Source organism: Triturus cristatus, chromosome 7, assembly GCF_964204655.1.
Source record: "Triturus cristatus chromosome 7, aTriCri1.1, whole genome shotgun sequence".
NCBI lineage: Eukaryota > Metazoa > Chordata > Amphibia > Caudata > Salamandridae > Triturus > Triturus cristatus.
Window position 1 is genome coordinate 908461272 of NC_140590.1, and position 24410 is coordinate 908485681.

The window sequence follows — 24410 nt, forward strand, 5'->3', positions numbered from 1 at the left end:
GACGCAGCTGCTAAACAAAGAGAACGCCCTAAGGGAATTAGAATGCGAGTGTGAAACGTCACAGTCAGCAAGGGTACTTGTTCACATCCAGGAGACACTCACTGAATATGAGAAATTGGCGGAAACTGAATTAAAATACTTGTCCCGCAGACACACAGTGCGAAGCTATGGGGAGGGTGGAAGACCGGGCGCATATTGGCGAACAAGATCAAAGATCGTCAATGTCAAACGCGTATAGATATGATTACAGATGAGGACGGGGTAGTACATTATCATCCGTTGGCTATTACAGAGCAATTCAAACGGTTCTACAAAGACATATACACATCAAGGGGTGGCGCGACGGAGGCCAAGATGGATGAATACTTGGACGAGGTAGCGTGCGCCTGGCTTTCAGACGCCCATAGGGAATATATCTGCAAGCCTATAGATGAGCAAGATGTTAAAACAGCAATTTCGGCTTTATCCAATGGCAAGGCGCCAGGGCCTGACGGTCTTACGGCGGAGTTTTATAAGAGATATGTAGACTTAATCATGCCTCACTTACTTGAAGTAGACGCTGAAGCACACGAGGTTGGAAGACTGCCGCCGACAATGCGTCAAGCGCTAATAATCACTCTGCTTAAAAAAGACAGACCCCCGGATAGATGTGATTCTTACCGTCCTCTATCGTTGATTGACATAGATGCAAAGATATTGGCCAAAATTCTAGCGACCAGACTGCAACCGCTGATGCCACGACTGGTGTTGCCTGATCAGTCAGGATTTATACCAGAGAGGTCCACATCACATAATCTTCTAACCATCTTCTTTATGCTCCACATACTTGAACCAAATCTGCAGGGGCGGCTGTATTGCTAGACGCTGCAAAAGCGTTTGACTCGGTTGAATGGAAGTATATGTTTTATGTGTTACGACGGATGTGCTTTCCTCCGGTATTCTTACAGTGAATAGCTGTGCTATATGCGGAACCGTCGGAACGTGTAAGGGTTGAAGGTTTGACTTCGGGACCCTTCAGTATAGGGAGAGGAACACACCAGGGAAGCCCATTGTCCCCGTTGCTATTTGCGGCTATTTTAGAACCATTGGCCATCTCACTGTACGCAGACGACATGGTGCTTTTTGTTCGCGAGCCATCTCGGTACCTGTCCCAGTTACTCCGCAAATAGATCAGATTTGGCCACCTATCGGGTTTGTCTACTAATTGGGATAAGTCCATCATCATTCCACTAACGGAGTCCACCTTGCAACCTGATGTGGAATATCCACTTGTATGGTCAACCGACCCAGTTAAATATTTGGGGGTGTGGATTCACAGGGACCCGAATACGTGATACACAAGAATTACGGCAGAGCGTGCACGAAACTAGAACAACAGGTAGAGCTGTGGCTCTCCTTGCCACTGTCACTGGCGGATCGAATTTCTCTGATTAAAATGGTGGTGCTGCTGCGTTTTTTATACTTATTCGATAATATTCCAGTGGTGCTCACGAAGGAGTTCTTTTGCAATGTTCGACGAATGCTGGTACGGTTCGTCTGGGGTGGCAAGAATGCACGGGTGAAATGGTCGACTCTTACTGAAGGATATGACGGCGCCGGACTTCTATGTTTACTATTTGAGCGCACAGGCCAAGTACTATATTACTGGCTCAGGCCACATGCATACACTCCGCACGTTGCGGTGGACGAAGGGGATGCTTACCCGGTTCCATTGCACAGCGTAATAACGCACCAAGCGAGAGGCACCCCGAAAACTGAAATCAATTTGATCGATGCGACAATAGCAGCCTGGCAGGCGATAGGGCGACTGGCGCAGAAGCTACCGAATTATGCACCAGCCATGTACATTGAGCATCACGCCGTAATGACAGTGACTCATGAGGCACCATCAATGCGCCTGCTCCACGAAGCGGGGCTTCAACAAACGCTGGACCTCTATCTGGCAGGTTCATTTCTTACGTCAGACGATCTGCAGTATGTAAGCAATCAGATATTGTCATTTAGATTTGCGCTGCATAGATTGCGACATGCGACCAAACTACATTACACCACATACCCTCTAGAACCGCCTACACTTCAGTCATTGCAGTTTGCCCTCACTACTTTTACTAACAGAAGAATGGTCTCCAGACTCTATAAGTTGATAAAGAGTGAATGCAACCATGAACCAGATAGAAGTTGGGAAAGGTGGAATTTGTGTCTTACAGAGCCCATAGTTGAAAAGAATTGGAAGCACAGGGGCGCTAAGTACGAATGGTAACTTGCTCTTTATACATTTTAAATATATACATCAGGTATACTATACGCCTAAACGCTTGCACAGCTTTGGGATACGTGAAACTGATTGCTGTACACGATGTGGTCAGGGGGTTGCTGATTTCATGCATTTAGCTTGGAGATGCCAAAAGGTGAATGAGTTCTGGGAGGAAGTAGTGCAGACTTTAGTGAACATGACGACGGCGGACATACAATGTACCCCGCTTGTTTGTCTACTCTGTTGTGTGCCACACCTCAGGAGTGTGACAGGGAGATTTGTACAATTGGCACTAATGTTGGTAGCACGCAGAGTGGCGTTAGTCTGAGGGGGACGGCGTAGGCCTAAAACAGAACAATGGTTAAAAGACCTAGGGGCATATGTATCAACATCACCATTTGCGATTCTCAAATAGCGATTTTTAAAGAATCGCTATTTGAGAATTGCAAAACGGGATGTATTTAAAAAATTGCAAACTTTTTGCGATTTCTTAAAATGCCTTAATTGCGATTAGCAAATTGCGAAATCGCAATTAAGGAATACCTGCCCATTCAGTTCTATGGGCCAGGAGACCCATAGGAATGAATGGGAAGTAATTCTCAAATAGCGAATCGCAATTTGCTAATCGCAATTTGAGAATAATTTCAAAGGTGCAAGGGTGTCATGATGACACCCTGATGCACCCCTGAAATTAGCATGTGTGTGCATATGGCGCACATACATGCCCTAAGGGCATGTATGAGCGCCACGTGGCACTTTGTAAAATTCAAAAAAGTGCTTTTTGAAAGGAAATCGCAAATTACCACCAACTGGAAGTTGGTGGTAATTTGCGATTTCTTAAGGATAATTCGCACAACTTGGGTGCTTTTTACATATCATTTAAGAAATCGCAATTTGCGATTTCTTAAATGCTTACGCAAAATTAAGAAATCGCGAAATTAGCAATTCCTTAATTTTGCGATGGGATTTGCCTCATACATCCCGATTACCGATTTTTTTAATCGCAAACGTTGTTATTTTGCGAATCGCAGCGTTTGCGATTAAAAAATCGTTTGATACATATGCCCCCTAGTGTATTGTAGAGAGAATATGGAAATATATGCGGAAGAACTGCCAGTAATGGCCAGACTCAGAGATATCTGGGAACCACTGCGGGCCTTCCTACTGGCCACGATGACTGATGGTGAGTGAGGAGTTTTGATAAGGATGCCGAGGGCACTAATGGGGGGGACAGACATTCGTACTAGGGGATGTGACTGCACTCTGATACTACTATGTAATTCTTGATTACGTTTTGTAAACAGATGTTCGTGGTATGATTTTCTTTTCTTATTTTTGTGTATCTTTTTTGGTTTTTATTAGTTGCTTTGTTATTTTTAATGGTATACGTTGCTCTCTGATGGGAGTCTTGAGAAGATTGTGAGATATGCGTTTATGATCATTGCTATTTTATGTTTGTTTTGTAAATGTGTTAAATGAAAAAATAAAAAAAAATAAAAAATGCACACCACTGCATGGAAGGAAGGATTGCTGCAAAAGCCACCTTCTAGACGATCTAGAACACCTAAACCTCCAAGCGCTAAACGGCAGATTCCTTGACGATTCCCCCCCCAGTCGATTCATTCTACTCTGCAACAACAAGCTCCATACTGGATAACACATTTGCAAGCATCTCTCTGTTCCCACACATCATTGGGTTCAGAATGGGGGACAAGGGGGATAGTGATCATCGCCCACAGGAACTTCAGTTAACAGCTACTGCACCTAGATCTATCAAGCCAGACCTAACCGTAGGGTCCATCTTCACCTCCAACTTAAGAAGGATCAAATGTTAGGTAAATAATACAAATCCTCAGGCCAAAGCTGCAAACCAACTGTTCAAATCTCAAGCACTCAGTCAAGAAGACCCAATCGCCCATTTGGGATAGTTTATGGGCACATTTCTAGAACAACACGCAACCACTTTCTCCATTAAAGACCACTCCCAGAACTCATGCCGAAAAAACATAATTCCGACAGGCCAAAGAGATCAGCTTAAATTCCTCACAAAGTCAATAAATATGACTTTGCTCATGCTGAGAAGACTCCCGGGAAATGCGAGCGCACAATCATTCTTGAAGGACCAAAGGGCAGCACTTAAAAGACTGAAATGGAACATCAGCAGAGATCAAGAGAATGCAACCTGGGCAAAACTCTTACATGACTTAAATGGCAATGACAGTGCCCGCTTCTGGAAAACCATGAATGGGATTATCCACCCTCATCATGTGGACATCGCGTCATACATCTCGGAAGCAATCTGGGTAGAATGTGTTTTTACTCACTTTAACAACCAAATGGGAGGCGCTGGAGCACAAACTCTAAAAAGCTGGCCACCAGAAGAACAAGCTGGTGTATGTGTCACTGAGACAAGGGAGCAGAATTTGCCAGCCATAGAAAATATACCATCATGTGTAGCTAGCAGCCCCCTGTCACTCCTAATAAAAAAGCAGATCGCCAAAGGGAGGAAAGAAGGGGCTCTGGGGCCAAACGGCATTCCACCAGCACTGTTCAAAGCAAGGATGGAGGACTAGACTGATATCCTGCAGCCTCTCTTTCTGAGAGTCAGGCTGCTAAACAGAATACCCGAATCTTGGAAGGGCTTGACAATTGTGCCAATTTACAAAAAAGGATATAAGGCCGAGCCTTGTAACTATCGCCTAGTTGCTCTAATTGATAATGAAGCAAAATACTTTGCGGGCATCATACTAGAGGAGCTCACATCACTTCACCCCGCGAAATAATGACATTCACTAATGCCACTATTATTAACTCTGATTTTAAACTGTATAGCATATTTCTACCTTGGGTTTTAACAGTTTTTACTTGAAGATATTTTTCTACAACAGAGTGTTCAAAAAGGTGGCAATGGCTGACAAAATCATATTGAATATTTGTCTAAATGTTATTTCTTTTAAATGCTAATATTGCAATGGTTTTGTTAACTATGCAAAAATAAAGAAACTTGAGATAACTAGTTGAAACTCGTGGTGATTTGTCTGGCCCTCCTTCACTTTTTCCTTTGGTTGAAGGATACGGACGTCATCATTCAGCTGGACAATACCACAGCCAAGTCCTATATCAATCAACAGAGGAGGAGGAATACTCTGTTAGTTCAGTTCATAGACCATAAAAGTAGCAGATAAATAATACAATACAAATACATCATATATTTACAGTAACAAAATTGAATTAATTAAAAACAGAATTTAAATGCTCAGTTTGTGATAGCACTAAGTTAATAAAATCAATAAAACCATAAAGTACTATATTATAAATTAATATGTATATATATATTCACTGAAAAAACCATAGGTTTCAGGGGCGTTATAGTTAGCTGGACTTTTCACTCATACAAAACCATTGAAATTCCCCCGTTATAGTTAGTTCAGCTAACTATAACTCGCGCGCCCGCAATGCACTGCTGATGACGTCACATATTATATCACTCATGACATGGTCAGTGACATCACTCATGATATCACTGAAGACATCTCAAATGGCATCACTGATGACATCACTGATGACATCATCCAGTGAATGTGTGTTTTTCTGAAAATTACATATGTTTTATATATGTAGATCTCAAGGTCGATGGAAGAATAAATGGGTATATAAGTGTCTAAATGGATGATTTGTTTTTGAAAAAATGATTGTATAACTGACTAAGTGTATCTTAGTGAATACATGGCTTAGTGAGTAAGGTTTAAATATGTAAATATCTGTATCAGTCTCTCACTTTGTGTATAAGTGGCTGCATGGGTTGGTGAGTAGCTACATGAGTGTCTATATAGGTTATTAGTTGGTTTTTTGAGTATCAGTATAAGTGTCTGATGTCTGTATGGTTCGGTGGGGGGTATTACGTAGTGCATAGGTGCATGAATGAGTGACTCACTGTTTGTATGTGTTGAAGACAGCATGTGTGCAGGACTGTATGGGTGGATGAGTGTGTGCATGGGTGTGTTAGTGAGTGAATGACTGTCTCAATAGTGTCTCTATGAGTAACTACATATGTTTTAAACTAGTATATGTGACTATCGGTGTATATAAGTGAGTATATGTGAGAGTGAGAGATTGAAAGAGTTCCTGTATGAATAAGTATGTGTTTCTATAAGTGATTGTTAAAAAGACTAAGTATGTGTAAGTTTCTGTAGAAGTAAGTGTGGTGGTGTGTATATAACTGTATATGCAGTTAAACGGATGTTTGATTCTTTATTAGCATGAGTGACTATGTGTGTGAGTAACTTTATGGATGAGTGGCGTTGTGTAACAAGATGTATAGGTGTATGAGTACATATGATGAGTGAGTACATGTATGAGTGACTGTATAGGACTGTTGGTGAATGAGTGGATGTGGATGTGGATGTTACAATTACTGAATAGGTTGTTGTAACTGGTATTGGTATGTCCATTGTTTTGAAAATTTTAATTTCTATTTTTGAATGTGTGTATCAAAGGTTATATTAGGGGGAGAGGAGGTCTGCCACTCTATCAGAAGGATGATGTCATCAGTGATGTCATCAGTGATGTCATGAGTGATGTCACTGACCATGTCATGAGTGATGTAATATGTGACGTCATCAGCAGTGCATTGCGGGCGCGCGAGTTATAGTTAGCTGAACTAACTATAACGGGGGAATTTTTATGGTTTTGTACGAGTGAAAAGTCCAGCTAACTATAACGCCCCTGAAACCTATGGTTTTTTCAGTGAATTTCTAAGGTTTTTTAAATGCGAATTCCTAGCTATAACGTGCCTGAAACCTATGTTTTTTTCAGTGAATTTCAAAGGTTTTTTAAATGCTAATTTCTAGCTATGCCTACAGAGATAGGACATGTGAAGAAAGAAGGAAAAACGCACAGAAAGAAAAAAAGAAATGCAGAAAGAAGCAACAGAAGTCCTCAAAGACGAAGAAAAGTGCAGGAAGAAGTATAACGTGCAGAAAGAACAAACAGAAGAGCAGAAACAAGCCTTGTTGCAAAATCATCCTGTACCCTCAACTTTTTCAGACGGATACTGGTGGCAACTGAGTCTGACTAACCAGTCCTAGAGCCAGTGCTATGTTAAAAGACACTCAGAATACAGTGAAAACACCTACATACACTAGGGCACACTATGTGTTGGGGTCCCCTTGTGATTAGCATGACCTCCTCTGTAAGCCCCTAGTATATAATAGGGCAGGGGATTAAAACTACCTCTTAAAACGCACCACGGGGCGTGTTTGAACACGTCACCTCATGCCCCGTCCCCTCCCTTCCCACCTGTGTAAACACGCCCTGTAGCAGTTTTAAGTTGGGAGATTAAGTCCCCTTGAATCCTGAGGGTCCCTAGGGTCCAACTAGACCACTAGGTACCTCCAGTAAGCACCACAGAGCTGCGTTGCAGAGAGGTGTAAAAAGTGGCACGGCCTGCATCACCTCTCTGCAACGCAGAGCAGTGGTGCTTACTGGAAGCACCTGGTGGGCTAGTTGGACCCCAGGGTCCCTCAGGATTGAAAGGGAATTATTTCCCCAACTTAAAAATGCGCCACAGGGCCTGTGGGAGTTCTGAGTTGAGAGATTAAGTCCCCTTGAATCCTGAGGGTCCCTAGGGTCAAACTAGCCCACTAGGTACCTCCAGTAAGCGCCACAGAGCTGCTTTGCATGGAGGTGTAAAAGGGGCGTGGCCTCAGAACACCTGTCTGCAACGCAGCTCCCTGGCGCATACTGGAGATACCTGTTGAGATAGTTGGCCCTCAGGGACCCTCAGTATTGAAGGGGAATTAATTCCTCAACTTACAACTGGCCAGGGGGCGCGTTTGCAGAGTGCTGCAAGGAGGGGGCATGGCCTCCGGCGCGATGCCAGTCTTTTATTTATTTATTTTTAAGAAGGAGGGCTGTGTGGCCCCCTTCCTTTTTCTAATTTATTAGCCCTGGGGACCCCATCCCCCAGGGCCTGCACCCTAATATTTTTGTTGAAAAAAATTAATTTCGCCCTTCCAAGGCCTTAATTGGCCCCAGGGACCCCAACCCCCAGGTCATGGCCTTTTTAAAAATGTTTTATTCTTTAGGAGGGGGGCTGTGTTGCCCCCCTCCTGAGGCCACTTATGGCCCCGGGGACCCCATCCCCTGGGGCCGGCCTTTGTTTTTAAAAAAAATATATATATTTATAGAAACACCTAGGACATGCTGGACAAACCGTATGTACCTATCACCATGACGATTTGTGTGATATTCATTAAAAGGCGACTATGCATACAATGAATCCACGTAGAATGTATTCACACCGCTAGTGAAGCTCTGACATGTCTGACACTCTACCGTGCCTAATCCCGGCGCCCCCGCTGGCGGGTACTCTCCAAGTAGACACCCTTGTCGTTTGTTTATACAAACATGGGTAGCTATTGACGGGCACATTTAATACACATGCACACCAAGCCATTCAAAGGGCATTCGACAAAAATTCGACCAAACTATGCAAGAAACCCCCTCACGGTTAATAAAACACACATCCACCGCCGGATGTGTAATACTTTTAATTTTACTCTCTGGAAAGGAGACGAACATCACTTGAGAGTCACAGCGTGCTCCTGGCTGAGCCCAATGCTGTGTTACACCCACCAGTGCCCGCCGAGTGCCACACACCTCTGTGTTGTATTCCACCAGCTAGTGCGTATGCTACGACACTCTCTAGCCCATGTGCACTGTAACACCACCCCGTGAATATGTCATGCCACACTTGCCTTCGCACGGGTTATATTGCCCCATCTAACGTGCCTTCCTCGATGCCTATGTTATAAAGCACAGCGCTATGCCATACATATTACAATCTGGGATCCATATCTTTGTCACAGTGCATATGCAATGTTACACTACCCAGCACATATTTTATATTACAACTTAAGAGACTACTTAGGTTACACAACACTGCCCTGTGCATATTACACTCCAAGGCGCATATCACATAGCAAGCGCTAGTGCCTGTGCTATCTCGCGCTCTCCAATGAATCTGACATTGCGCACAATGTATTGCATATTATATTTCACGCCCCGGTTCATCTTATATCACACTTTTTGGTGCATAGTTTATACCATATACTATATCTAGTTTTCATTTTCAATCGTGCTCTCAGGACTATGTTCTATATAACACTGCGTCCACCTACCCTTTTCACGGGCATTACATTTTGCGATGGGGGGTGGAGGGTCAGGGGATGTTTCTGCCAAGTGAGCCCGGAGTCACAGTCCCAAACGTCCTCTTCTTCCTGAATAAAGGTGAGATTATGCTGCATACTTGTTCATATTTTAAGTAGTTCGCACAGACACACATTTTAAAAACAATAAAGTTCCTAATACCCACCTTCCATGAACAGTTAGCTTGCTGCCCCATCCACCTCCTCCCTATCCTCTGTTGTCTGAATCCATGGACTAGCCTCCTCCCTCCTGCCATGCATGGTCTGATGTGCTGCCACTGCCCTGCATTTAGCATGATGTACCAGTCCACTCATTCTGCCCTCCATTGCCCAATTCTATGGCCCATCATTGACCTCCTGCTTAGCCTCTGCGCTTTGCTTGCTGCCCCTATTCTCCTTCCCCCTGCCCTCCGATGTCTTTGTGCATGCCCCTGCTCCATCCTTTTTGACCACCATGTTCCATGGACCTGCCACTCCTATCTACTCTGAGTGTTCTGTTGAGCTGCCACTCCCCTACCACCTTCCTAGCATTGTCAGATGACTGTAACCTGTCCCTGCCACCTCCACCCTGCCTGTCCACATGCCATGCCCCTATCCCCTTCCTCCTGTCCTCCATGGTCCATTTTACTGCCACATCCTTCTGCCCTCCCTGGTCTGTTGTGCTACAACTGCTCCTCCTGCCTGCCCCGCGCGGTCTGTTGTGAGGCCCCTTCCCCTGAACTCTCTTGTCTGTGCCCAGGTCCTGACCCTCCCTTCTATCCTCCATGGTCCTTTCTGCATGCCCCTGCACCATCCTTCTTGCCCATCATAGCCATTGTGCTGCCACTAACCCTCCCGCTTGCCATGCATGGTCTTCTGTGCTGCCATGGCCCCTCCCACCTTCCCTGTGTCGTCAGCTAGCTGCTCCTGACCCCCTCCCACCTTCCCTCCATGGTCTGTGTGTATGCCATCATAGTCACACTGTTGCTCTCCATGGTGTGTCTTGTTTCTAGTGCCCATCCTGCCTGACCTCCATGGTCATCTTGCTGCTCCTGCCCTGCCCCCAGCCCTCTGTTTCCATGTGCAGACCCCTATTCCCTCCCTCCTGGCTTGTCGGTTCCATTGTAATGCCCCTGATCCGTCCCTCCTGCCCTTTATGGTCTGTTATGCTGCAGCTTTCTCTCCTGTCTGTCCATTATGGTCAGCTAGCTACCATTGCCTCTTTCCCCTCTGTTGTCTGTTGTCCATGTGCATGGTCCTGTCCCCTCCCTATTGCTTTCTATGGATTGTTGTGCTGCACTCCCGTCCCGCATGCCCTGTGTGGTGTATTGTGCTGCTGCAAACCCTGATGCCTGCCCTGTAGGGTCAGTTTGGTGCACCTCTCAATGTCCCTCCTGTCCTCTGTTATCCGAGTCCATGTCCCTACCCCAATTCCTCCTGCCTACCATGATCCAATGTACCTTACTTGCAAACATTTTGAACTTGGTAAGAGGGAGATTTTGAAATAAAACTGGGGTATTGATTTTCCCCTTTGAGTTACATTGAAAAAGAGAAGATTGTAGACAGGAAACAGATCAAGTAAAGCCCATTTGAGCTTAAAAACATTGGGCGTTTCCTGGCTGAAACGGGTCTGTTGGCATGTATGGTTGTATGACCACTGCCTCTTCCTTCTGCCCACAATGGTCTATTATATTGCCACAGCCTCTCTTGCCAGTCCTGTATTGTTGGTTTGTTGCCCCTGCCCCCCTTTCCACTGCCCTCCATAGTCTGTTGTGCTGCCACTGCCCTTCCTGCCTGCCTAGTGTGGTCAAATTGTTGCCTCTGCACTCTCCTACCTGCCTTCAATTTTCATAGTCCGTGCCCCTGGCCTCTGCCTCTCAACAGTATCCCAATGAACAACTAGATTGCTAACATTCTATATTTATTACAAAAGTGTGGAATGCCTGACGTCATCTTGATGTAATCAAAACTGTAATGCCTAGAGCATTTCCTTTAGAAATTACATATATGAGAGGGTCTTATTTGCATCAAAATTATGGTTAGTGCTCTAAAAAACTAAAATGAGGACATATTTTCTGCGTTTTCAAATAGCGACAAAGAACTTTTAAATTATTTTAATCTTAGTTTTTTTATCCAGTTGACCACTTGATTAAATGTTGCATCCAAGGGGAGAGGGTGTGGTGTTACTTCCAGAGCTGCAGACTTTGCAACTGGGGTACCAGGTTGGAGTTTCTGCTTCAGCTCAACATTCTGTGATTCTGGTCAAATCACTTAATCTCCCCATGTCTACAACCAAAATGAATTTGATCTTGTGTGATGTAACCAATGTTCATGTAAAGCACTCCAATACCTGACATGTCTGCACTATATAAAACTGCAAATACACAAAAAATAAGTGTTTTGCACACTTCTGTCATTGGGCTATATTTGGGCTACATCTGGGTGTTATTTGGGCTACATTTGGTCTCTTTTGTCTCTGGTGGCCATTTTAGGAGATTTATTTGTTATGAAGTTTCCTAATTTCCTCATTTACTGCAGTCTCCTCAGTAGGAAATGCTTTCAGTTTTTTACTTTGATTCCATCAAGAAGGTATTCAGATATGTCACACATTTGCCATAAATTCTGAATGTTAGCACTCTAGTTGCTCATTAGATCACTGTAGTAAAGCTACTGCTCACCACGGAAGTCTGCTGCTAGTATTAGAAGTGCATGTTTCAGGCGGTATATCAGAATTTTTTTATGAAATAGAAGAGGATTTGAGAAGTCACTCAAAATGTGCCCTAATTTTTCTTTCTTCAGCACTAATCATAATTTCTATGGCAAAATGAACCCCCTCATTGTGTTCCTTTTTAAATTAAATGTTTTAAGTGTTACCAGTTTATTCCAATCAAGATGGCTTCAGGTGTGCCATACATTTGTCATAAGTAAGACAGTAAGCGCTCTAGTTGTTCTTAAGAACACTCTGGGACGTTCTGTCATTGGGCTGTACTTGGGCTACATTTGGGCTCTTTTGTCTCTGGTGGCCATCTTGGGAGATTTATTTGTTATGAAGTTTCCTAATTTCCTCATATACTGCAGTCTCCTCAGTAGGAAATACTTTCAGTTTTTTACTTTGATTCCATCAAGAAGGTATTCAGATATGTCACACATTTGCCATAAATTCTGAATGTTAGCACTCTAGTTGCTCATTAGATCACTGTAGTAAAGCTACTGCTCACCAGGCAAGTCTGCTGCTGGTATTCAAAGTGCATGTTTCAGTCTGCATGTCAGAATGTTTTTATGAAATAAAAGAGGATTTCAGAAGTCAAAATGTGCCCTAGTTTTTCTTTCTGCAGCACTAATCATAATTTATATGGCAAAATGAACCCCCTTATTTTTGTTCCTTTGTAAATTAAATGTTTTAAGTGTTACCACTTTATTCCAATCAAGATGGCTTCAGGTGTGCCATGCTTTTGTCATAAGTAAGACTGTTAGCGCTCTAGTTGTTCTTTAGAGCACTCTGGGAAGCTGCTGTAGAACACAAAGGAATCAACTGACAGTCTCTGCCCTTGTTGGATGTACATGTTTTACTGAAAATGTCAGACTTCATTCTTACATGACTGAGAAAGATAATGTGAATTTACAGAAAATATGCTCTCAGTTTAGCTTATAGATCACCTTCCAAACCTCTGTGGCAAAAGTATGAGAAAATAGTTTTCTCTCAAACATGGTTCGTGATATCACAGCAGAAGGCTTTTTCACATGGTAAAATCACCTTAGAACACACCACAATTCCTAAAATGAGTATGGTACCATCAACAAATGATTTATAATGTAACTAAAGTCTTAAAACCTTCTATTAACTGCAATGCTTTTTAATGAGGTGCTATCATGTATATTGGTGCCATGATGGCTGCCAACACTTCTTGGATGAAGTACTGACAGCCAATCAGATCTCACGATGAGATGTGTGGTTAGGCTCCGCCCAGATATGTATGTGATTTTACTTTTGATTTTCTCAGGAACTACTGAACAGATTGACACCATATATGCAAAAGGCACATGCCTGACCTGAGGACTACCTCCTTGCCAAATTTCAAGTAATTCTGTTCAGCCGTTCGGGCTGTACCTTGGACTAAAGGTCCCTATGGAAAATTGCATGGTGAAAACGTGTTTTGGGACCCCCCTTTTTTCTCAGCCCCGCTTGACGAATCCATCTGAGACTTTCAGGATAGGAGCGGAGCAGAGCGCCCCACCTATTTTGAAAATTTCGCGAGGATTCGTCAACCGGCGCCAAAGTTATTCCAAATAGAATGTTGCGGATTTCCTATGGAAACACGGTCTTAACTATAACTATCTACTGGCGACCGCCAGTAGATAATATATATATATATACATATATATATATATTACCTACTGGCGGTCGCCAGTAGGTAGTTATAGTTAGGACCCCTTTTCCATAGGAAATCCGCAACATTCTATTTTGAATAACTTTGGCGCCGGTCGACGAATCCTCGCGAATTTCTCAAAATAGGTGGGGCGCTACGCTCCGCTCCTACCCTGAAAGTCTCGGGGGGATTCGTCAAGCGGGGGCTGAGATAAAAGGGGGGTCCCAAAACGCGTTTTTCCCATGCATTTTTCCATAGGACCTTTAGACGAAGGTACAGCCCGAACGGCTGAACAGAATTACTTGAAATTTGGCAGAGAGGTAGTCCTCAGGTCAAGGAAGTGCCTTTTGTAGGTTTGGTGTAAATCTGTGCAGTAGATTCTGAGAAAATAGCCTTTAAATCAATATATATATCTGAGCCAGCTTACGGTACGCTTACCGTAAGCTTACCCTACGCGTACGGTGGCGTGCGCGAGCGCGATTCTGATTGGCTCTTAGATCTTAGTAAACATTCGAATCGGCCGAAACCAGGAAGCGGCGGCCGCCATTTTCTCTCTCGCACTGAGAGTTAGGTTGTTAAATAAAACCAATACACATGTAAAGGAGCTGTTTTGACAGCTCACACACACATAGCCATGATGAGGGAGTCCCCCAAGACCCCCCAAGGCCAAAAATGCCATTTTTAATTTTTCGCTAATTTCGCCGATTACGCCTACCGTAAGCGTACGCTAAAAAATGTAAAAAAAAAACCACTATCCACACTCTCCCCACCCCCTGTTCTTTTGGTGGCCGCAGGCCACCAAATGCGCAGGGCTTATCTGTTTCGTGAAAAACCACAATATTTTTAACAAAAATAATAAAAGAAAAAATTATCCACACTCTCTCCACCCCGTGTGCAAATGGTGCCCGAAGGGCACCATTTGTGCATGGCTTATAAGCACCGTAAGCACAGTAAGCACCGCGTGCTTACTGTGCGCGCACGGTGCGCGAAGCGCACCGTGCGCGCACGGAACGACCTGCGTTAAGTGGGCGCGCACACCATGAATGGCGTAAAGTAACTTAGCATTTAAAAAACCGTACAAATTCACTGAAAAAACCATAGGTTTCACACACGTTATAGTTAGGAATTAGCATTTAAAAAACCTTGCAAATTCACTGAAAAAACCATAGGTTTCACACATGTTATAGTTAGCGGAAATTTTACTGATAAAAAACCAGTGAAATTCCCCCGTTATAGTTAGTGCAGGCAACTATAACTCACGCGACCGCAATCTTCTGCTGATGACATATGTGTCTTTATAATAATAATAATAATAAAAGGGATCTTGTCATGCGCAAACATAGCCCAATGGGCGTCAAGGCGCCTAATTCCAAATCCAGCTCATAACAAAGCTCCTGCAGCTCAGCCTGTGTAAGCTCTGGAAAAGCACCAAGTTTTTAGGGCCTTTTTAAACAGCGCTAAAGAAGGCAAGGTCTTCAACTCTATCGGCAAGTTGTTCCAAAGTTGTGGAGCAACGACTGAAAAAGCCCTAGCTCCCCATCTGGTGAGCTTAAAGCGAGGGACAACAAGTTGAAATAGTCCCGAAGAGCGCAAACGCCTTGTAGGGTGGTAACGAGTAAGCAGAGAGCTGATAGCGCCTTTAGATTCATCCTCAAGTGCTCTATATGTCAAACACAGAATTTTGAAATAAATTCTGTGCTGAATAGGCAGCCAATGAAGGTCTCTCCTCGCAGCAGTAGCAGAAGAAGCCCTGGAGAGATCCAGGACAAAACGTGCGGCAGCGTTCTGCACGATTTGCAGTCGGTGTATAAGGCCCTTGTTGGATTCCATGTAAAGAGAGTTGCAATAGTCCAACCTGGAACCAACAAGGGCGACTGCAATCTGCTTGCGAGCTTGAAGTGACAGATAGCTGCGAATTCTATTGAGCGTCCTGATCACGCCCCAGCGGGTCGAAACAGTCCGATTCACCTGTAAGGACATCGAGAGTGAAGTATCAAACATTACACCCAGATTTCTGGCAGATTGAGATGGAGTCGGGCAGATACCAAGAGAGGAGGGCCACCACTCACTCGACCAGATCTCTTGGTCCTTCCCAAAGATCAAGACCTCAGTCTTGTCGCCATTTAGCTTCAGGGAGTTGGTAACCATCCAGTCTGCAACATGTTGCATGCAGGACCTGAAGCTAAAGGCAGATGTTATGACAGAGGATTGAGTTAGTGAGACCATGATCTGGGTGTCATCGGCGTATGATACCACCTCCATCCCCTGCGATCTTACTAGCCTAGCAAGGGGGGCCACGTAGATGTTGAACAGGGTCGGACTTAGTGCCGACCCCTGTGGCACCCCACATTGCAAAGACTTTGCAGGGGAGAGGTGGTTGCCGAGCATCACTCTCTGTTCCCTATCAAGGAGAAAGGAATTAAGGAGACTCAGGGCCGAGCCAGTGACACCGGCCTCCCTAAGCCGAGATGTTAAAATGGCAGGAGACAGAGTGTCAAATGCGGCTGTGAGGTCCAATAGCACAAGAACAGTAGTTTGTCCAGCATCAACCTTGCGTTGGATGTTATCGACTACAGAGGTGAGGGCAGATTCTGTGCTGTGGTGTTTTCGAAATCCATGCTGGGTAATGTCAAGATACTCCGAGGCTTCAAGAAAAGAGGATAAATGGCGATTCAGGTGAGCTTCTAAAATTTTAGCGGGTGCAGGGAGCAGAGAAATAGGTCTAAAATTTTTCAGGAGGCCGGGATCAAGTGAAGGCTTCTTAAGGAGCGGCTTCACATTAGCCTTCTTCCATATTGAAGGAAAAGTACCTTGAGCAATTGCCTTATTCATCACCTCAAGTAGGGGAGGAAGAAGGCTGTTCCTACACTCTTTTAGCTTTTTGAGCGGCAGTGGATCAAGAGGAGAGGAGGATTTGATCTTATCCAAAAGAACATTCAAACCCTCCAGAGACATAGAGGGAAAGACAGAAAAGAGGCTGGGAGGGACTATTTCCAGTGTCTCAAAAGAGCTTATACCTGAAGGGAGATTTTCCGTCAAGGAGAGACGTTGTGCTTCCAAGGAAGTGTGAATATCTAAGATTTTAGTATAGAAAAAGTCTGCAATATCGTCACAAAGATGCTGAGAGCTGACTACGGGGTCTGGAAGTTGGAGGGAGCACAGCGAGTCAGCAATTTTAAAAAGCTCCCTAGAGGAGGTGAGTGAGCTGGTGAGGTTGGAGAAGTATTCCTGCTTCTCCATTATCACTTTCTGCTTATACTCCCGTAAAGCAGACTTGTGGGCCTCCCTATCCATGGGATCCCAAGATTTCCTCCATCTTCTCTCACTGCTTCTACAACCCTGTCGCAGTACTCTGAGATGGTCCGAGAACCATGGCGCTGATGGTTTCCGCCGGGCTACATATCGCAGGGATGCAGGTGCAAATTTTTCTACTGCATTAGTGATAGAATCCTGCAGATCATGTGCTGCCTCAGCCGCATCTTTTAGGGAGAGAGCCTCTGGTGTAGAAACAAAAGAGGCAAAAGCCTCATTCGTAAGATTTCTAAAATTTCTTCTGGAGACAAAAGGGGTAGTCCCTTTCTTAATCCCATGAGAAAGAGAAAAGGCTAACTGCAAAGGGACAGCAAAATGGTCTGTCCACACCAGCGGTAACGGTGCGCCGCTGGAGAGTCTTGTATCATTGGAGAACACCCCGTCAAGGATATGACCAGCTATGTGAGTAGCGTTGGTAACAAGCTGGATAAGATCACAGGCTGCAAGTGATTCAACCAATGATATAGTATCCTTAGAGTGAACCTCATCAAGATGGAAGTTGAGGTCACCTAAAATGGTGAAGGAGGGCTTACCAAAATACGGTTCAAGGATTCTCAACAAGTCCAAGGCAAAGTTAGCTCTATAACCAGGCGGCCTATAGATCAGTATACCCGTAAAAGAAACTGAAGGGGCACATGTAATACAGAAGTATAGAGCTTCAAAACAATCTTGGGGCGAAGAAAGTGAATTAATCGTGCATAACAGGGAAGATTTAAAAAGAATAGCAATACCTCCTCCTCTACGTTTAGGTCTGTCATGCCGATGTAAAGAGTAGCCCTCAGGAATGGCTAGCAGAAGGTCATGTCCCGAGGAGTCAGTAGCCCAGGTCTCCGTGATAAAAACCCAGTCTGGCTGCCTTTCGTCCACAAAATCGTGGAAAGCAAGATTATGTTTAATTAGCGAGCGCGCATTTAGTAAAAACCCAGTGTAATGAAAAGCCGTGGGCTTAGAAGCGGAAGAGCATAAGCTAGTAGAACGAGTGGCAAGGGGATGAAAGGAGGAGGAACAAACAGTACAACGGCGGGAATATAATAACCCCAATGGAGTCCAACAGTGTAAAGAGGGGCATGTGGAAGGTCTGAGGGCCCACAGCGCAGATGAAGAATAACGCATGAGTGTCTTACCAGGAAGCGGAGGTACGTGAACCAGGTCCAGCCCGACCTGCAGCCCGTCCTCAGCGCGGACGGGCGCAGACGGGCTGAACTCTGGCGTAACTCCGGCGGAAGACCGGCGACCCCGCTGCGCGATGACGCTGCGCGTCCGTATGACTGCCATTTATGGAGGTCGAGCCTCCTAGAGGAAGACTAGAGCGCGTGATGGATCGCTCCTCACACAAGATGGCGGCCACCGTGACAAGGGCGAGGGGCCCGCAAAAAGCGGTGAAATAGTCCGTTTTAAAGTGCAAGTTAAGATGACAGCAGTGCAGGTGAGCAAGGACAGTTATTATAAACCGGGAATACTTTCAAAACAAAAGCTAACCGAAAATACAACAACGGGGGTTTTAAAAACAGCAGTAGCTGTAAACTGTTCAAGCGCTGCACGCTAATGCGCTGAACTACACGCAAATGCACTGAGCTGGTAAGCAGGCTGGTATTAAAAGCAGGGGATATAGTAACACAAGAAAAAACCAAAATACAAAAAAAAAAAACTGAAGTTTTAAAACAGCAGTAGCTGTACACTAGTCAAGCGCTGCACGCTGAAAAAAAAATATTTGTAATATATGTATAGCTAAAAATGTATGGAAGAAGACATGGGCAAATAAGTGTCTAAATACAGTATTAGCATCAGCAGAAGATTGCGGTCGCGTGAGTTATAGTTGCCTGCACTAACTATAACGGGGGAATTTCACTGGTTTTTTATCAGTAAAATTTCCGCTAACTATAACATGTGTGAAACCTATGGTTTTTTCAGTGAATATATATATATATATACATATATACACACATACATACATACATACATAAGCCAAAGTGCTACCTAACAAGGTATCGACTAAAGTATTTGGAGTGTTGATAGAGAGACTGTTATGCTGAATGGCCCAAATACTCTCAAGATAGTTGGCTACTGAGAAAATTATAACAGGGGATGGGTCTACTCTATATATTCTCGAGGCTACTCTAGACTGTTGGACACCTAATTTACAACATAGAGGAACTATCCAGTGCTTCCACTGTTTACTGTAGTTTGGACAAAATAACAACAGATGGTCAGCTGTTTTTTCACCGCAACCATATTGGATACAATTTACAGCCTTGGCTACCTTTCCGTTTGGCTGTGAATGTAGCAACAGGAAGTGAACCTAACCTAATCCTTAGATAAAGTGCTTTTGTAAATGGAGGGTCTATCGCGTCCATATAATTCACAAAAAAGAGAGTGGCTAAAACTCAAGAAAACATTCAGTCAAATGCCCCTGGCCTACCTGATTACACAATTTTGCCTCCTTAACCTCCCAATAGCAGAGGTTCAACATTTCTTATAACAGGTGAAGTAATAGTGTTTAGATCTAACCAGTACTCCTGCAGGTCCCTAGAATGAAGAAACTGTCTTACATAATGCAATCCCAAATGTTTTGCCCCACCCTGGGACCACTCTTTGTCTGATATGCGGAGCAAATGTTCCTGTGGGTTCAGTCAACTGTGAGTTCCCTCAGGACCATCTTTTTTTCAGGGAGTTCTGAATAGTCAGGCCAATCACCTGAGCTGGGAGATTAATTCCTCTTAGGAATTCTGTCTTTCTCCACAGGTGTTTGCCAGTCTGTGTCGGTTGTGGGGTCACCCCCAGGTGCATCTGTTTGTGAACACGTTATATGCCCTTCTTTCCCATTTTATTCCCAGGTGATGGGAGGAGTTGGTCTCGGGGGTGAATGCCCTGTTGTGTCCTTGGCCATGGAGCCTGATGTTTTCTTTCCCTCTGTTTCCTTTGATCCAGAGGTTTCTGATTTAGGAGCAGAGGGAGAGGCCTCGGGTCACTCTTGTGGCTCCTGCATGGCCCCACTCTATCTGGTTTCCTCTACTGATGGAGATGAAGGTAGTTCCCTCTCCCCTGAGGTTCCGAAGTCTCCAGGTGCAGTCTTTGGTGAAACATAAACTGACGGCTTGGAGAATAAACAGGGGATTTGGTTTTGCAGGGTCTCTTGGCTTCTGTCTCTTCCTCTGTGTAGGCTTCTAGAAGGGTGTCTACCAGGTGGTCTTAGGCACAGCATTGGAAGGCATTTCAGGCTTGGTGTGACCAAAAGAGCTTGATTCCGCTTTTGGTTTCTCTCCCTCATGTGCTTCAGTTTCTCCAGAAGGATTTTCAGACGGTCTTAGTCCTTCCACTCCTAAAGTTCAGTAGGTTGCAGTTCAGTCTCTCTAGTGCCCTTCAGTGGTCTGGTGGACGATCAGGGTCTGGTCTCCAGGATCCTTAAGGGGATTTCTAATCTGCATCTGGTTCTGCAGGTGGTGTGTCCTTCTTGGGATTTGCCAGTTGGGGTTGCGGGCTCTCCAATATCCCCCGTTCAAGCCCTTTTCTCACATCGGGCTATGTTTTCTGACACTGAAAGTGTTCTTTCTGGTGGCTGTGACTTCAGCTCGCCACCTTGGACAGCTTGGCTTTCTGTCTTGTTTGTCTCCTTTCTTTTGGGTGTTTGAGGACTGGGTGGAGGAGTTTCAGGTCTCCTCCACTTTGTTTTTGAATTGTGATCCTGCCAGAAAGAGGGATAAACCTTCAAGTCGGACCTTGGGCAGGTGAATCTGAGTTGTATTTCTGCTGGCATATAAGCAGTTTGGTCTGTTAACTCCTTTGGGGATCCAGGGAAGGTCTGCTTGGGGCATGTCTGCTTCTGTTGCTGAGATACAGGGTGCTTTGTTGCAGGAGATATGTCGGGTTGCAACTTGGGCGGTTCCTTCTACCTTTGTGACTCATTATTCAGTGTTCCAGGGTTTGGAGGCTCTGGACCTGTTGGGTTCCAAAGCTTTGACTTCTGTCTTGTAAACAGTTTTTTGCCTATGGATGAAACTTGTGTTGACATATTCTGTGCAGTTATTCTGGTACAATATTTAGCTGAGGTATAAGTCACTATGTGATTCAATACGGCGAGAATAGCGAAGGGGTAATGCTGCCATTAGTTACCGGTAATAGCATTACTCTGGGTTCATCTCTGGCCGAGATGAATCAGGCTCTCCCTTCCTCCCGCCTTCTCGACCAGCCCAACTGTGTGGTGTTTAGGGTTGGTACTGCACAGGAAATAGTGGGGGAGGGGATTTTATACATTGCGAATAATTGTGATTGGAGGCACAGCGTCCTCACATTGTGCTCCATAGTGAGAGAAGGACTCCGAGTAATGTTATTACCTGGAAGTAAAGACAGCATTTGTGATTGGAAAGCCATTGAGTGTGGTTTCCGTTAGAGGAACCCTTTGATAACATTTAGTTTCGCCAATGCATATTGAATTATGTTTTACGTTTAAATTACCTTATCAATGTCAAAACAGCTCAATTAGGTGGTCATTAAATCTGGAGTAAACTGAATAAAATATAACAAAAGTAAAGCCAAAGTAAATGAAATGAAATGTCAAAAGGGATATGCTTCCTCATTCCCAGCTCTTGAAACCATTTAATGCTCATGCCACTATTGTGTTTATTAATATGTTGATTTTAAACAATTGAGCTGGCTCCATGTGCAACTTGCTTTGATTCATTACATAGTTTAAATGACATGAACAATCAACCTGTTTTGATTACATGGCTCTGTTTTCAAGGTTAATCTGTGTCGCTTATTGTAGTTCTGCTTCGTAAAGTCATGGCAGCTTTCTCTCAGCAGCAGTATCATGTCATCGAAATGGCATATCAGCATGTTTCTAGAATTGACATTAGGGAGCTGTATGCCCTTTGGCAAATGAAATTCAAATATAGATTTGTTCAGTTGGAGGATGCCAACTCAAGCCTTGTCAAACAAAGCAGCACCTTTTTATGGCAGTTTGTTGTAAAGTTTAAGGAAGCTGGAAAGCCAATTATTTTACTAACCAAAGTTGTGAAAGATGCATGCTTTGCTGAATAGAAGACGTGTGTCCTATTACAAATTTTCTTTGAAATATGATCCCTCTGTCACGCTAATGTCGGCCACTGGGTGAATATCTGAGCGATCACTTAAAATAAGAAATATAACATTAAAATATGAAGGTCCAGTTTTCATCAGACATTGTGTTTTCACTGCATACAGAAAAATGTTTGATTCTTATATTACCTTGAATTCCACCAATCAAATAAAATGGAATTTACTAAATGTTTGGTATATATATTTTCTGTTTTCGGAGCAATGTATTGCTCATGTGTTGATTTGGTATCTTTATCGTTTATGCATCTCAGAAAAATAGAAGTTCATCTCCAAACCCAAGAAGCTGCTGAGGACTATTAGGCAGAAATTATTTGCATGCAGTGCTTGTGGACGCTGGCCAAAGCAGAATGTAAAGCAATATCAAGTCATATTTCTAATTCTGTTTTAACATATCTATAAACATATTTGTGGTAAGAAGTCAAGAGAATCCAAAGCAGTGTTTTTTGTTTAGTGTACCACCTGCTTTAAGTGGTCACAAAAAGGTTTCCCTTTATACAAAAGAAGTGCCGAAGTAGAAATATTAGATTGAGGAGTGTAATATAAAAAGTTAAATATTCTGGTCACCTGTCAAAGACATGTCCTTTGGTTAATAGGAGGTAGATCTTGGATTAAATCTCTCTTTGAAAATTCTTTTTAGGCAACTTTAATCTGTGGACCAAAGTGACTTCTTCAACAAGTCAGGATAAACTTGCTCTTTGCATCCATTCAATTAATTTTTAAAATGTTGTTTAAATTGTAACATATTGAAGTGATTTCAAAGTGCTAGCATTAGTGGAAAAATGTTAGTACTGAAAAGTTGGATAAATGATATGCTGGTAGTAGTTTATTCACTGTTATACCTCTTCACATTTGTATTGGCTCACCTCAAAAGATCTGCATGCTTGGGTTGCCAGCGCAGTACACCATCCACATACATTTTCAGATCATGCACCCGTGCAACTCGACTCGCGCTAAACATACCTAAGTCTTATATACAGCCCTTTAGCTGGAGATTCCCATCAGGTGCCTTACTAGACCAGGTATTTAGAGAGGAACTCTGACATAAAATTACGGACTATTTTGAAATAAATGAAGGAACGGTAGATTCACCGGGGACCCTCTGGGAGGCCTTTAAAGTGGTAACCCGTGGTGAATGCATAGCATTGAAAACAGGAGTACTTCGCGACTTTCGTAATACTATTACAGGACTGGAAAGGGAGGTTAGAGAATTAGAGCATAAATATTACACCACACCCTCTTCTACCAAATTAGCTCACATTAGAATCAAACTAACAGCATTTCAGGAAGAGGCAGAAAGGGAAGCATGTAGATTTGGGGAGGGAGATCGTCTAGGGAAAAGATTAGCAGGCATCCTATGTACGCCAAGAGGATCGACCTATATTACTGAACTCCAAAATCAGGATGCACCACCCTCATGTACGCCGCTAGAAATACTGAACACTATGGTACAATTTTACAAGACTCTATACACTTCTCAGACAGACCCATCGGAGACTGACCGTTAGACCTGGCACCTTGGCGTGAGTCTCCCTTCCACTTTTTGTCGCTGTGCCTCATGTGTTTTTATGGTGTTGGCCGCTCAGAGCACTGTGCCACTGCCAACCAGTGCCACAGTGTAAGTGCTCCATATTTAAAATATATATGTTGGTTGGATTCCATGATTGGCTTATTTGGTTTACTGAAAGACCCCAGTAAAGTGCACCAGGAGTGCCCAGGGCTTGTAAATACAAATGCTGCTGGTGGGCTTGCAGCACTGGTTGTGCCACCCACAGAAGCGGCCTGGTAAAATGTATCTAAGGTCTGCCATTGCAGAACCTGCGTGCAGTCTGGGACTGTCATGCTGACTGGGCAAGTGCACCCACTTCCCAATCCCTAAACCTTCCCTTAACTTCATATTAGTCACCCCTATGATAGGCCCAAGGGCAGGGTGCATTGTAAGCATAAGGTAGGACAAGCCCTGATGTGTGTGGCATGTCCTAATAGTGAATTACAGCCATTTTCGTTTTTCACTATTGTAAGGCTACCTGTTCTCCATAGGCCAGAATGGGCTGTCAGAATTGTTACATTCTATGATCCTAACAGACCCAGGGAACATGGTAGAAATTCGAGTTTAGTATGCCTGAACTCAGAATAATAAAATACATCTTTTAGTAAAGTTTATTTTAATATTCTGTGTTTGCAAATACCACTTTTAGA

At 43.9% G+C, this 24410-nt stretch overlaps 1 protein-coding gene across 3 annotated transcripts in view; it reads left to right on the top strand.

Annotated features, from left to right (window-relative positions):
- Positions 1 to 24410, top strand: part of TENM2 (teneurin transmembrane protein 2) — a 2740530-nt gene that overhangs the window by 153311 nt on the left and 2562809 nt on the right. The window lies entirely within an intron of this gene.